Below are 12,714 nucleotides of genomic sequence, written 5' to 3' on the forward strand. Positions count from 1 at the left end.
ATATAGTTAATAAATAGCATGTGTTAATCCTACTGCTGGGAAAAAAGAAAATTATTTTTTTTGGAGAGAGGGACTCTGTCTTATTTTATGTAACAATTGCTTGGTGATTATTTGTCCTTATCTGCCCTACGAGGTGATAAGCTCCATGAAGTTTAGGATACCGACTGCAGAGTGAGCTGTTTTTGCTATGTCTTGTCCCCACTGCTCTTTCGACATGTTGTCTGCCAAAATTCTCCTGCAGCTTCACTCAAGATACCCTGGCATGGTCTGGACACACTTGATAGAATAGAATAGAATTCCCTGCGTGCCCTGCTCAGGGCATGGCTGTTTTCCCAGGAGAGAGGGAACCAGGTGCATGACCCATTGGCTGGCACCGGCTGGGCTGGGACTCCTGCCTCCCAGTGAGGTTCCACTTTCTGCTGGCCCCAGGTGTCTCATGCTGGAGAAGAGCTATGCTGTGCTGGGACAGAGGGTCCATAGTCTCATGGGACCACGACTTATCTGGAGCCTCTTGTGAGGGCTCTCCCCTCCCCCGCACCAGCGTGTACCCATTTAAGATTGGATTTCAGTTTGTGAACTTCTGAGTTATTTTACTGGGTCACTTAATGTAGTCTAGGTCAGTGAATTTTTCTGTGTTTATCTTATAATACTGCTTTTCCTATTTTAGTTTGTCTTTGATGAATTGATCCTCCGTTATGATTTATTTCCCTGACTTGAGATGATGTGGGAGCTGTTTGCGTGTTGGCCAGCCCCTCTGGGCTATTGCTGACTCCCATGACTCATGTGGGGCATGGCTGGGGCCTTTGTCCATCACCCTGGGGCAGAGGCGTGGAAGTAATAGATAATTGCTCTCTTCCTATGTGGGTCTGCTGTTCTTATTGCCTCTGAGAGTCAGTGTGGCATAATTTAAAGAAAAGCTTCAGAGTCAGACCTAGGTTGGTTCAGCTGGTCTGCTTACTGGTTGGGGATCTAGAACATGTTCTCTCTGCTCTCTAAGCCTCTGGCTCCTCACACATAGAATGGAGACGGTGCCTGCCCTGTGGGGCCATAAGGATTAAATAGAGAGTGTAGGTGAAAGTATCGAGAGCAGTGTGAGTACACAGTAGGTGCTCAATAAACAGTTGTTTCCCTCACTTTCTCCCTTCGTCTGCCGTGTCTGACAGTCCATTTGCAACTGTTGCCAACTTTCCCTTTCACCCGAGCCATGATCTGTATTACTTATGTTTAATATAGCTTATGACTTTTATTGGCAACTGTGCAGTGCCATTCCTTTGGAAATGAGAGACCTCTTTTGGTTGGGATAGGTCCTCGTTCCATTTACCACTCAGCCCTTTGCACTTAGCCATTCATCACAGCTCAGAGGCTGGAGCCTAAGACGACCCCATCAGAGAAGATCTGGCTACAGAGCTGCTTCCATAATGTGGTTGGAGTTTTCTTCCTGGTGGCCTGTCCTGCCTGGCTGGCCTGTGTGTATCCTGATACGAAGTACTGTCATTTTCCCCATAGAATGACATCCGTATCTTTAGCCCATGAACTAAACTTTATATACCCTGGTAGTGTTCCTCAAACTCCTCCTCTTCATGGGAAATGTTCTGATGTCCTCAACAGCCATTAGTTACTAAACATCTGCTTTGTGCGGATTATAGGGACAGCTGGTGGGGATTTGTGGTGGCTCTTTAGACTGAAAAAGGGAAGTGGGTCACTGGAGGCCAAAAATACCAGTAGCACAGTTGGCTCACGATGTGCACTTGTGTTCCAGAAATTCCATTCTGGGTGTCCGTGGCCTAAGGATGAGGCTAGAGTAGGATACCTTGCTTGGGGACCTTCGAGGGAGGTCTCGCTTCATTCTAGAATAGGATCTCGCTGTGTAGTGTGGTGTTCCCAGCTGTTTACACATGAGAGCAGAGGTTGAGAATGATTCTATTTGTACAACACGCTAAAATAAACAGGGGGCACTTAGGGTTATCTAATTGGGTACTGTGAGAGCATTTATAATTTATTTTTAATATTTTATTTTTTTTGACAGAGAGAGAGAGACGCATCGAGAGAAGGAACACAAACAGGGAGGAGAGGGAGAAGCAGGCTTCCTGTAGAGCAGGGAGCCCAATGCAGGACTTGATCCCAGAACCCTGGGATCCTGACCTAAGCCGAAGGCAGATGCTTAACGACTGAGCCACCCAGGCATCTCACATTTACGATTTTCTTTACGGAATTATGAACAAAATGAAATACAAAGTATTATGGAGTATATTAAATGTTGAATTGCTGTAAGACCCAAAGAGGCATTTTCAAATTTTTAAGTGAAAAGCTCAAGCTTATTTCAGTGTTCATAATTTTTTATATCAGGGTTTATGCCTCCGAGGTGGTCAGTTTTCATAAATGTTCCATATATGCTTGGAAAGAAAGTGCATTCTCTACTCGTTGGATGTGAGGTACTCTATATCAGTTCAAATTTAGTGATTGTTTTGTTCAGGTCTTCTGAATTCTCACGGATTCTGTGAGCCTGGTGTTTCAGTGGTTCTCGTGTTTCCCATTGTGATGACAGAAAACTTATATATTTCTCCTTGTAATTTCGTTAATTTTGCCTTAAAGAGAGAGAGGGTTCATCGCTAGGTGCATGCACACTTTAGTGCATAACCTCCTTTTGTTTATGTCCAGTGTCTGAGCCTCCTAGGAGTTTGCATGAGCTCAGAACACCAACGTGGTCCTTTGGAACGGCAGTGGAAGAGTTAATGGTTAATTTCAAAGACCGTTGCGCTCGTTCATGTGTCTGAGGTGGTGCAGGTGCGGGAGGAGAAAAGCAGAGATTTGCATTATCCATGCCACTTCCCACCTGGAGCCAGGCAGCAGACACACATGTGCTCCTTGGTCAGGGATTTTTATAATGCTGAGCTTTGCAGCTTGGCTGAGGCAGGAAGCCCAAACCACCAGACTAAACATCTCTCCTTCACTGCATGGCTGTGGGCTTGCTGCTTTGACACCTGAGGAGAGAGCACCTTCAGGCCCTGGGGGCACTGTCTATGCACATTGGCCTGCGCTGTGCCCGCTGACTTGCGAGTCCCAGAGTCTTGTGTACTTATGACAGACTTGACATCCATGGGCTGCTGGTGAGACCCAGGCTTTAGCACCAGCTTCCCCAGCTGCAGGTTGACCCTGAAGAGTTGGTACACTCAAAATAGCATTTCTCTTGTCTAAGCGGCATTCGCATGCAGCTTCAAAAAACACATTTGTATAGAGTAAGATGCTCTGGGCTCTGCAGCCTTGCCCAAACCCGACAGTAAGGAACTTTGCTCCTGTGTCACAGAGCATTATGTCTCTGCCTCCCTGATTGCTTTCTGTTCTAGTTTACATTTCCTAAAGATCAGACTTCAGCTTTCCTGCTAGTCCGGGAACTCCATGAGGAACAGGGCACAGATCAGTCCACCAGTTCCCAGCTTCTGACTCTGAGAGCGCAGGTTTGGTCAGGTCAGATCCCTGGCTGCGCTGGAAATGGGGTAGTCACTCGGGAGCCTCAGGAAGTCTTTGTGGAGAAAGTTGAGTTTTTGTCTTTTACAAATGACAGGGGGGAATTGCCTGGGCAAATGTGGAGTCCTCAGAAGGAAACCCCAAAGTAAAAGTCAGAAACTGAGATGGGGGAAGAGTGCCTAAGAAGAGCCAGGGCAGGCTCTGTGTGGGCAGGTGACTGTGACATAATTGTCTGGGTGCGCTGGGAGTGCTGTGAAAGGGGGTGGGGCTGGTGACAGGGAGCTGCAGCTGCTGGCGGCATCATGGGTGCACGATTCCTGTTGCCCCCTGCAGCAGGGGGTGGAGGGAGACAAAGAATCCAGGTCTTAGGCCTACTCATTAGGCTCTCTTGGTCATCTGGTCACTCCATTCATTCTTCCATCTGTTTAGCAAGTTGATGGAATACCAGCCTCTATGCCAGACCCTATCTATACAAGATACATTGAGTTAGGATTGTTTAACGGCAAGCAACAGAAACGGAATCTGGCTACCTTAAAAGAAAAAGGAATTTGCTGGAAGGTCACATGTACCCATAGAACCCAATTAAAGGTCAAGCAGCTGGTCCTCGGAAAGGACATGAAGGGCAGTGCCAGGAATCTAGATTACAACGAACGGTCCATGTCTTCAGCACCCTGTTTAAGAGAGAAAGAGACCAACTTACTAACCTAGCTTTTGTCAAGTGCCTCCACTCTGGGCAGGCAAATCCTGTTTACAGTCTCACCACTCGCCTACAGAAGAGAAGGGCAGTTCCTTCAAAGAAATTCAAGGGGCTTGTTTCCAAAAGAAGACAGAAGTGCCATGAGGACAGATGATTGTTAGCGCTCTAACAGTGTGTTAGAGGGGCCTGAGAGAGGGGTCACAACCTAGGCACGAGGGTTAGCGAATGCTCTTCTGAGAGTACATTTGAACTAGGGTCTAAAGGATAAGCGGGAATCAAGCCAAGTAAAGAGGCGAGGACACATTTCAATTGAAGAACACTGCTTCTAAGAAAAAGTCTTATGTTGAGACAGCTCATGGTTTTTTTTTATTATTATTATTATTATTATTATTATTATTATTATTATTATTATTCAAGGAACTGAATGAAGGCTGGAATGGCCTGAGCAGAGAGCACAGTGGGGAGGATAGTGCAAGATGGAGATAGAAGGGTAGGTAAAGGCCAAGCCACAAAAGTCCTTGTGGCACTACCAAAATACCTGTTAGATTTTGCTTTGACAACTGTATCTCGAAGGATGAGTGTGTTTGCCAAGTCAGCAGGATGAGTGAAGCACTGCAGATAGAGGAAACATTGTCTGCGGTAGCTCTCAGGCATAAAGGCCGCCCAAAGGGGAGTGGCAGAAGGTGAGGCCAGGAGGACAGGTACAGACAGAGGAAGAGCTTGCCACACGGCCTAAGCAACAGTGCCGATCCAGCAAAAGCAGTGACCACGGTGCAGGGAGAAGGATCTGTATTTAGAAATGAGAGAGGATACACCAAACATGTCTTTCTTGGAGGACTGAATGGTAAAGAAACAAAACAAAACAAAACAAAAAGAAATAGGACTGGGGGACAGGGTGCAGTTAAGTCTGATTTGCAGCATTTTGAGTTTGAGGTGACTGTGGGTCACTTAGGAGCAATGTGTAGGGAATAACCAATGTGAGAAAGGGTTGGGAATAAGGTTTAAAAGCATGTATAAAGGCCTAGAGATGGTAAAGATACTTTGGAGGAAAATAAAGTAGCTCAGCCTGGCCAGAGCATAGCATTTGGCAGGGGCAGAGTGGGGGTGATGCAGGGACTCCAAAAGTTAGGTTGGAATGGTCGCTATAGGTCAGATCCTGAAGGGCCTTATGAACCAAGAGACTGGGATTCATTCTTAGAACAATAGAGGGCATTCAGAGGTTTTAAGCAGAGTTATTTTATTTATTTTTAAAATGGTTTTTTAAATTTTTTTAAAAGATTTTATTTATTTATTTGAGAGAGAGCATGAGAGGAGAGAGGTCAGCAGGAGAAGCAGACTCCTTGCCGAGCAGGGAGCCCAATGTGGGACTCAATCCCGGGACTCCAGGACCATGACCTGAGCCAAAGGCAGTCGCTTAACCAACTGAGCCACCCAGACGCCCCTATTATTATTTTTTTAAAAGATTTTTTAATTTACTTATTGACAGTGAGAGAGAGAAATCATAAGTAGGCAGAGAGGTGGGCAGAGAGGGGAAAGCAGGCTTCCTAGTGAGCAGAGAGCCCGATGCAGGGCTCGATCCCAGGAGGCTGAGATCATGACCTGAGCTGAAGGCAGAGGCTTAACCTTCTGAGCGACCCAGGTGCCTCTTTTTTTTTTTTTTTTTTTTTTAATTTTATTTATTTGACAGCTCAAGGAGGGAGAGCTGCAGAGGGAGCGAGAAAAGCAGGCCCCCCACTGAGCAGGGAGCCTGACATGGGCCTCGATCCCAGGACCCTGGGACCATGACCTGAGCTGAAGGCAGACACTTAACTGATTGAGCTGCCCAGGTGCCCCTTAAGCATAGTGGCTCAGTCAGTTAAGTGTCTGACATATGACATAACCATATTTGTCATGTAGAAAGCTCTGGTCACATCAAGAAGAATCTGTTAGAGAGGGACAAGACAGGAGGCAGGTAATCCAAATGAGAGGTGAACCTGGCTTCTTAGTCAAGTATAGTAAAAATGGACAAAAGTAAGTGGATTTGAGATCCATTTAGAAGATGAAATTTAAAAAAAAATGGTAATTCATTCACTGCAAGGTTTATAGCAGCATTATCCACAACAGCCAAATTATGGAAATAGCCAAGTGTCCGTTGACAGATGAATGGATAAAGAAGATGTGGTATATATACAATGGAATATTACTCAGCCGTAAAAAGGAGGAAAGCTTGCCATTTGCAAGGACGTGGATAGAGCTAGAGAGTGTTGTGGAAAGTGAAACAAGTCAGAAAAGAACAAATACCATATGATTTCATTTATTTGTGGAATTTAAGAAGCAAAACAAATGAGCCAAGGGGGGAAAAAAAAGGCAAACCAAGAAACAGACTCTTAACTAGAGAGAACAAACTGGTTATCAGACATGAGGTGGGTGGGAGGTGGGGGAAATAGGTAATAGGGATTAAGGAGTGCACTTGTGATGAGCACTGGGTATTGTATGGAAGTGTTGAATTGCTATATTGTATACCTGAAATTAATATTACATCACACTGTATGTTAACTAACTGGAATTTAAATTAAAACTTCATTATTTTAAAGATTTTATTTATTTATTTGGGAGAGCGCGAGTGAGGTGAGAGACAGTACAAGCCAGGCTGTGGAGAGGCAGAGGGAGAAGCAGATTCCCCGCTGAGTAGGGAGCCCAATGTGGGGTTCGTTCCCAGGACCCTGGGATCATGACCTGAGCTGAAGGCAGACACTTATCAGAGTGAGGCATCCTTAAAGAAAAACTTAAAAAAAAAAAAAAGGACACGGTAATTAAATAGAAGGAAATAGGAATCAAGGAATTCTTTCAGGTTTCAAGCTCAGCAGCTGGGTAAATAGTGGTACCATTCATTAAGGCAGGGACTTCAGGAGAAGAACCAGGTTCTGCACATGTGAGAATGGTGAAAGAGAACTCTGTATGGGGCAGCCTGAATTTCAGGTGTCTGTGGGAAGCGGATATGTCCAGCAGACAGCTGGATATACAAGTCTGGATCTCAGGAGAGGAAAATCTCAGACCGAAGACTGAGACTAAAATCCACTTTGACTCTCATCTTAACCCTACAAAGCTTAAAAGCAAACCTTGAAAGGATCAAACTTTCTAAGTAATTTAACTGCATCTCAAAAATAAATAAGGAATGCACAAATATCCTGCACCCAACAAAGTAAAGTTCACATAGCTGGCATCCCATCAAGAATGACCAGGCTCACCTGCTCACCTGAAACATACAACACTGTATGTTAACTATACTGGAGTTAAAATTAAAAACTTATGGGTGCCTGGCTGGCTCAGTCTGTGGAGCATGTGACTCTTGATCTCGGGGTTGTGAGTTTGAGCCCCACATTAGGTAGAGATTGCCTTTTAAAAATCCTTAAAAAAAATTAAATTAAAAACTTAAAAAATGTTTTATATATAATGACCAGGTAATTCAGAAAAGCATGAAAATAATCCATAATAAGGAGAAAAAACAGTCAATAGAAATAGGCCTAGTGATAACAAGTGATAGAATTAGTAGGCAGAGACATTTGAAACATATACTGTATCTTCAAGAAGATAGAAGAAAACATGAGAATATTAAGGAAAGACATTTAAGATATAAAAAAGAAATTTAGAGGTAAAAAATAGCGTTTGTGATGAAAACTGTACCAAACCAATAAATAGTCAATTAGATACTGCAGAAAATAAGAGTGGTAAACTACAAGATACTTTAATAGGAATTATCTAGAATAAGTACAGAGTGCAAAATTACTGGGAAAAAAAATGAACAGAGCACTTCAGTGAGTGGTGGAACGTCAGGCAGCCTAATACTTGTATTATTGGAACTCCCCTGAAGAGAGGGGAGAGCAGAAAAAATTTTGAAGAAATAATGGCTAGAAAATTTTCACATTTGATTAATACAGATCCAAGAAGCTCCGTGAACCCCAGACCCAGGAAAGGTGATGAAAACTGCACCACAGCACATCATGAGTACTCCCCCTCATGGCTCCAGGAAGCTGGCAAAGTGAGGTCTCACACGGCAGAGCCAGGCTTCAGGTCTACCGGAAGGTGGAGGGAAGTGAGCCAGAGGGCAACATGAGAAAGATTTTAAAAGGAGATTGGTGCGGGAAGAAAAAAATCCCACAGCAGCATGAGGATGAGAGGAAAAAAGTCCACTGCCCATTGTAACAGTGGCCCATTTGACGTAGTCTGTGGCCATACCTGTTGTTCCCCCAGAGGTTAAGCTAGCTCTCAGTTTTCCAAAGACTTCCTACTGTTCCTGAGAGCCTGCATTTGTCCAGAACAGCACATTCCTTCTTCTGGAAAATTCTCCTAACCACATGTGTCCTATGGGAATCGTGATTCTTTTATAACCCTTGTCTCCTGTCACTGTGATGAGAGCAGGTGTGAGTCACGGATGCACACCAGTCCACTCCTGGACCTTCCCTGGGAGTTTCGCCTTTAGGAGCAGAAAGACCGAGTCTCTGTCTGTTTTCAGAGGCAAAGCTGAAGATGTGTTTCTGAAAGTTGCTGGCAGCATGTTTTCTGACAGGAAGGAAGCTGGTCAGGAAGAGTAATGGCTGAGGGAGGCCCAGTGGTGTTCCAGTCAACTTTCCATGGTCCCTGAAGCCCTCTGCACCCTGGTCCTTCCCACAGTTCAGTTGTGTGAACCATTAAATTGCCCTTTTTGCCTGAATTAGTACAACCAGTGTATTGAACATTCAAGACACATCAGGGAGTAATCAAAGCTGACTTTATTTTGTCTCCCTGTGTCCCCTTAAAATGTTTTCAGTGTGGGAGGTCCAGAGAAATTTTTTGATACCTCTGAGGTGATAAAAATCCCATGGTCACATTGAGTCACCAATTCCAAAATTAGAGTATCCAGCTTTATGTAAGAGCCATAGCTTTCAATTCATTCAAAGCTACAGTGACTTCCCCTCCCTGCCCTCAGGGCTTCGTACCAGCAGGTGTCTGACCCTGGGAAGGCGATGTGCCCTGCTTGGCCTTCTCCTCCCACTCCTCCCCAGATGCTGGCTGCCGCTTCTGACCTCTTTGGAATCTCTGGGGAAGGGAGAGAGAGAATGGGAGCAGAAAAGGCACAAGATCCTTTTAACACTCTCTCAGCTGCTGAGTGTTTAAAGCTAACGTTTGGGGCGCCTGAGTGGCTCAGTGGGTTAAAGTCTCTGCCTTCGGCTCAGGTCATGATCCCATGGTCCTGGGATTGAGCCCCGTATCGCATCGGGCTCTCTGCTCAGCAGGGAGCCCGCTTCCTCCTCTCTCTCTGCCTGCCTCTCTGCCTACTTGTGATCTTTATTTGTCATAATAAATAAAACTAAAAAAAAAAAAAGCTAATGTTTGTGGGGTGCTCTGATAGGCATTTTAGAGACCCTCCTCCAACGAGGGACCTCTGCTTTGCAGTTCCCCTGAGAGGGGCAATGTGCCCACCAGAGCCTCGTCACTCCTTCTGCAGCTCCTGGACTTGGTGTCTGCCCCACTGCTCTCTGCGGCAGCCCTGGCCACCCTCCAGACAGGTGTTTTGGAAGGGACCCCAAACAAACCCACACCGGCTCATTCACACATCCTTTTCTGCAACAAATCCTGGGAGCACTGGCCAGTTCTAACGCACCTCTCTTTTGCATCCAGCCCACCTTGTGTCCTTTACACCGGTCAGGTGGAAGTCAGGCACCCGAAGTCCACCATGTTCCCCACTCTTGAAGGGTCAAAGTGAAGCCTCCCTCACCAGGCGTGAGGGAGAAACGAGTACTGCCCATCCTGCCCCTTCAGTGAGATGGAGTCCCTAGCACAGCTCTCTCCAGGGAAGCAGTTCAAATTCTCCCTCCTTAATTGCTCATAGCTGGTTACTTTTATATTTGGTGGAGGGAGGGCCTTTCGAATTATGTGGCAAGCTCTCAGATATTTTTTATAGCTCAGTCTAGAACCTCACTTTAGTGTCTGAAGTGTATCATCTCACAGGCTTGGCTGAAATACTCTTTTTTTTTTTTTTTTTTTTAAGAGAGCTCAAGCGAGTGAGCAAGCAACGGGGCGAGGGTGGGGTGGCACAGGGGGAGACTGAGAATCCTAAGCAGCCTCCAGGCCCAGTGCAGAGCCTGACTCGGAGCTGGATCTCACGACCCTGAGATCGCAACCCGAGCCGAAGTCCAGGGTCGGATGCCTCACAGACTGAGCCACCCAGGCACCCCTGAAATACTCTTTTTAGCGTGCGATTAGATTATTGATTTGGATAAATGACCGTCGTGACCAAATAGTCCCGGTAATAACAGTCAGCAGACACTTAGGGACCATCGACTGGGTGCAGCCACAAAAGAGAAATGTTTCCAGTCCTCATGGGCTGCCAGCCTAGGACAGAGTTTATAGACAGCCCACTGACTGAGTCCTGCCTGGGGACATACTTTGGGTAATCCTCCTACTAATCTTTAAATTTTCCTTGAATGTACTGTTAATAGTTATACATTGAGAAGGTTTACCTTTAAAGAACCAGATTCTTGGCTTTAAAAAAAAAAAAAAAATCAGAACGTGGCAACGCTGGGCCTGCATCACTGGCTGCCTTTGTTATCTGGCGCTGGCGGAGACCCCCCTCCTTCGGCAAAGCATGGAGTCTCCAGATGGGCTCCACTCCCTCTTGGCTCTGTGACCCGAAGGCAATGTCAGTTGCCATTTATCACTGTTGGGCTCACACAGTTACCTTTCCTTAAATTACAGAGTAAAATGAAATATCCTGGTACTCAGAGCAAGAGCAAAGACAACAGTCCAGGAGAGCCATGAAGGGAATTTCTTTAGAAACACAAAGTTTTCTAATCTATTTAATATGCAGTTAGCATGTGTATGTGGGAAACCAAACTTAAGACACCACTGGAAAATAATCTGTAGACATTATGGCTACTGTACAAAAATGCACAGTGAGAAAAAGACATTTCGACAGGATGGATTTGTTTTCAGTGCAGCTAAAATCAGTAGTATGAGTTACTATGGGAGAGTATCACATTCCCCCTCCTTCCCTTGTTTGTGTTATGTTCTTACTTGGCCCTGACATCTGAGTTTGCAATGAGGGGAAAACATTCTCTGGTGTCTGGAAGGAACCAGCCAAAGCATGGATTCATTGTATGTCCAGGGAAGTCTTAGCTTGGGCCCGAGGAGCCGTAGCAGGCTGGTTGCCCCAAGGTTATGACCACATGGGGAGAAGCAACAGGTGTGGGCACATTAATGAGATTTTCTTTTTCTTTTTTCTTTTTTTTTTTTTTTAAATGACGAATAGTCTTGCTGGAAGAGTATTAACCTTCAAAACTAACCCTTTTTGCAAATTTTGTTTTCAGTTTATTTTTAAAATTGAAGCCTTTTTTTTTTTTCCTTGCTGACTTTTATAGATTCCTGATATATTAAGCAGTCTCCCATCCACTTATCTGAGTTAGAGCAAAAGCAGAATTATTTTGAGGAAAGGCTTTGACTGCCCGCGCGTATTCTCCTGGGAGGCCAGTTTCTGTTGGGCTGTGCGTCCTAGTTGGTATCTTCAATTTCAAGAAGAGGAATTACTCTTATGCTTAAGAAAGAGTTCAAATCCGGGCCTTACTTGGCCTTGCAGAATGGCTCCTTCGAGGTACTTGTCAGTACGTGTAACTTCCTTCTCTTGGCCCATCTTAGCTTATTAAAGACAGAGTTCCTCCAAAGCCTTGCCTCATGGTCTTTTTCATTTAGTTGTTTGGTCTCGGTATTCTCTTTTATCCTCAGGTGAAGCCAGGCCAACTGAGAGCTGCATTCATAGGCTGCCTTATTTTGATGTAGCCACTCTACACACACACACGCACACACGCGCGCGTGCGCACACACACACACACACACATACACACACACATTTTGCAATCATTGAACAAAGGTACAAGAAATCACTTTTTGGCACTTCTCAAGTCTTCATAGCATGAATAGCTCTGATTCTCCTGGTTTATTTTATGAACACTATAAACCATTTTATCAGTGCTTTGCACTTAGCTTTTGCTAATGCTGAAGAAATCTTGGGGTGGGGTAAATCTGTAACCTTCCTCCAGCGAGCACATAGGACCTTACAGGTCATCCGGTTTTGGTATTCTTGTCCTGGTTGTATTTTGTTATTTTTCTTGTGCTTATTTTCCCCTTCGGTCCCAGATACCTTCTTTTTAAAAATCTTGTACTTCCTGCAACTTTGTAAAACTACTTCAACTTCATTTTACAATGAGGGAAGATGTAAAGAACTTAAACCCTCCAGGATTTATCAGTTGTCGTAGACATCTTACAACTTATTTTTAGATTTCATTTTCAGTTCCCTAATATTTATGTAACTAGATCTGTCAGGTCTTTGTGGCTGTCATGAAGAGGCTGGGTTCATTGCCATGGATTCGAAGACCCCTTGGCTATGGAGTGAAGATGTAGTGAACACGACTGCTTCAGCAAAAATTAAGATTCGAACTTAGAGGAAGCAGAGATTGCTTCTGGCCCTGTTAGTTCTCCGGGGGTCCGGTTTTGTGGTTTAAGTAAATTTCAGTCAAGTACCACATTTAAACAGGAAGACT

The 12,714-nt window shown here is 44.9% G+C and overlaps 1 protein-coding gene across 5 annotated transcripts in view; it reads left to right on the forward strand.

Annotated features, from left to right (window-relative positions):
* The window catches only part of ST3GAL3 (ST3 beta-galactoside alpha-2,3-sialyltransferase 3), a 188,120-nt gene that overhangs the window by 78,614 nt on the left and 96,792 nt on the right, over positions 1-12,714 (forward strand). The gene's annotated exons all lie outside the window — the stretch shown is intronic.

The sequence above is a fragment of the Lontra canadensis genome, unplaced genomic scaffold (genome assembly GCF_010015895.1).
Source record: "Lontra canadensis isolate GAN:19392208 unplaced genomic scaffold, GSC_riverotter_1.0 scaffold60, whole genome shotgun sequence".
Classification (NCBI taxonomy): domain Eukaryota; kingdom Metazoa; phylum Chordata; class Mammalia; order Carnivora; family Mustelidae; genus Lontra; species Lontra canadensis.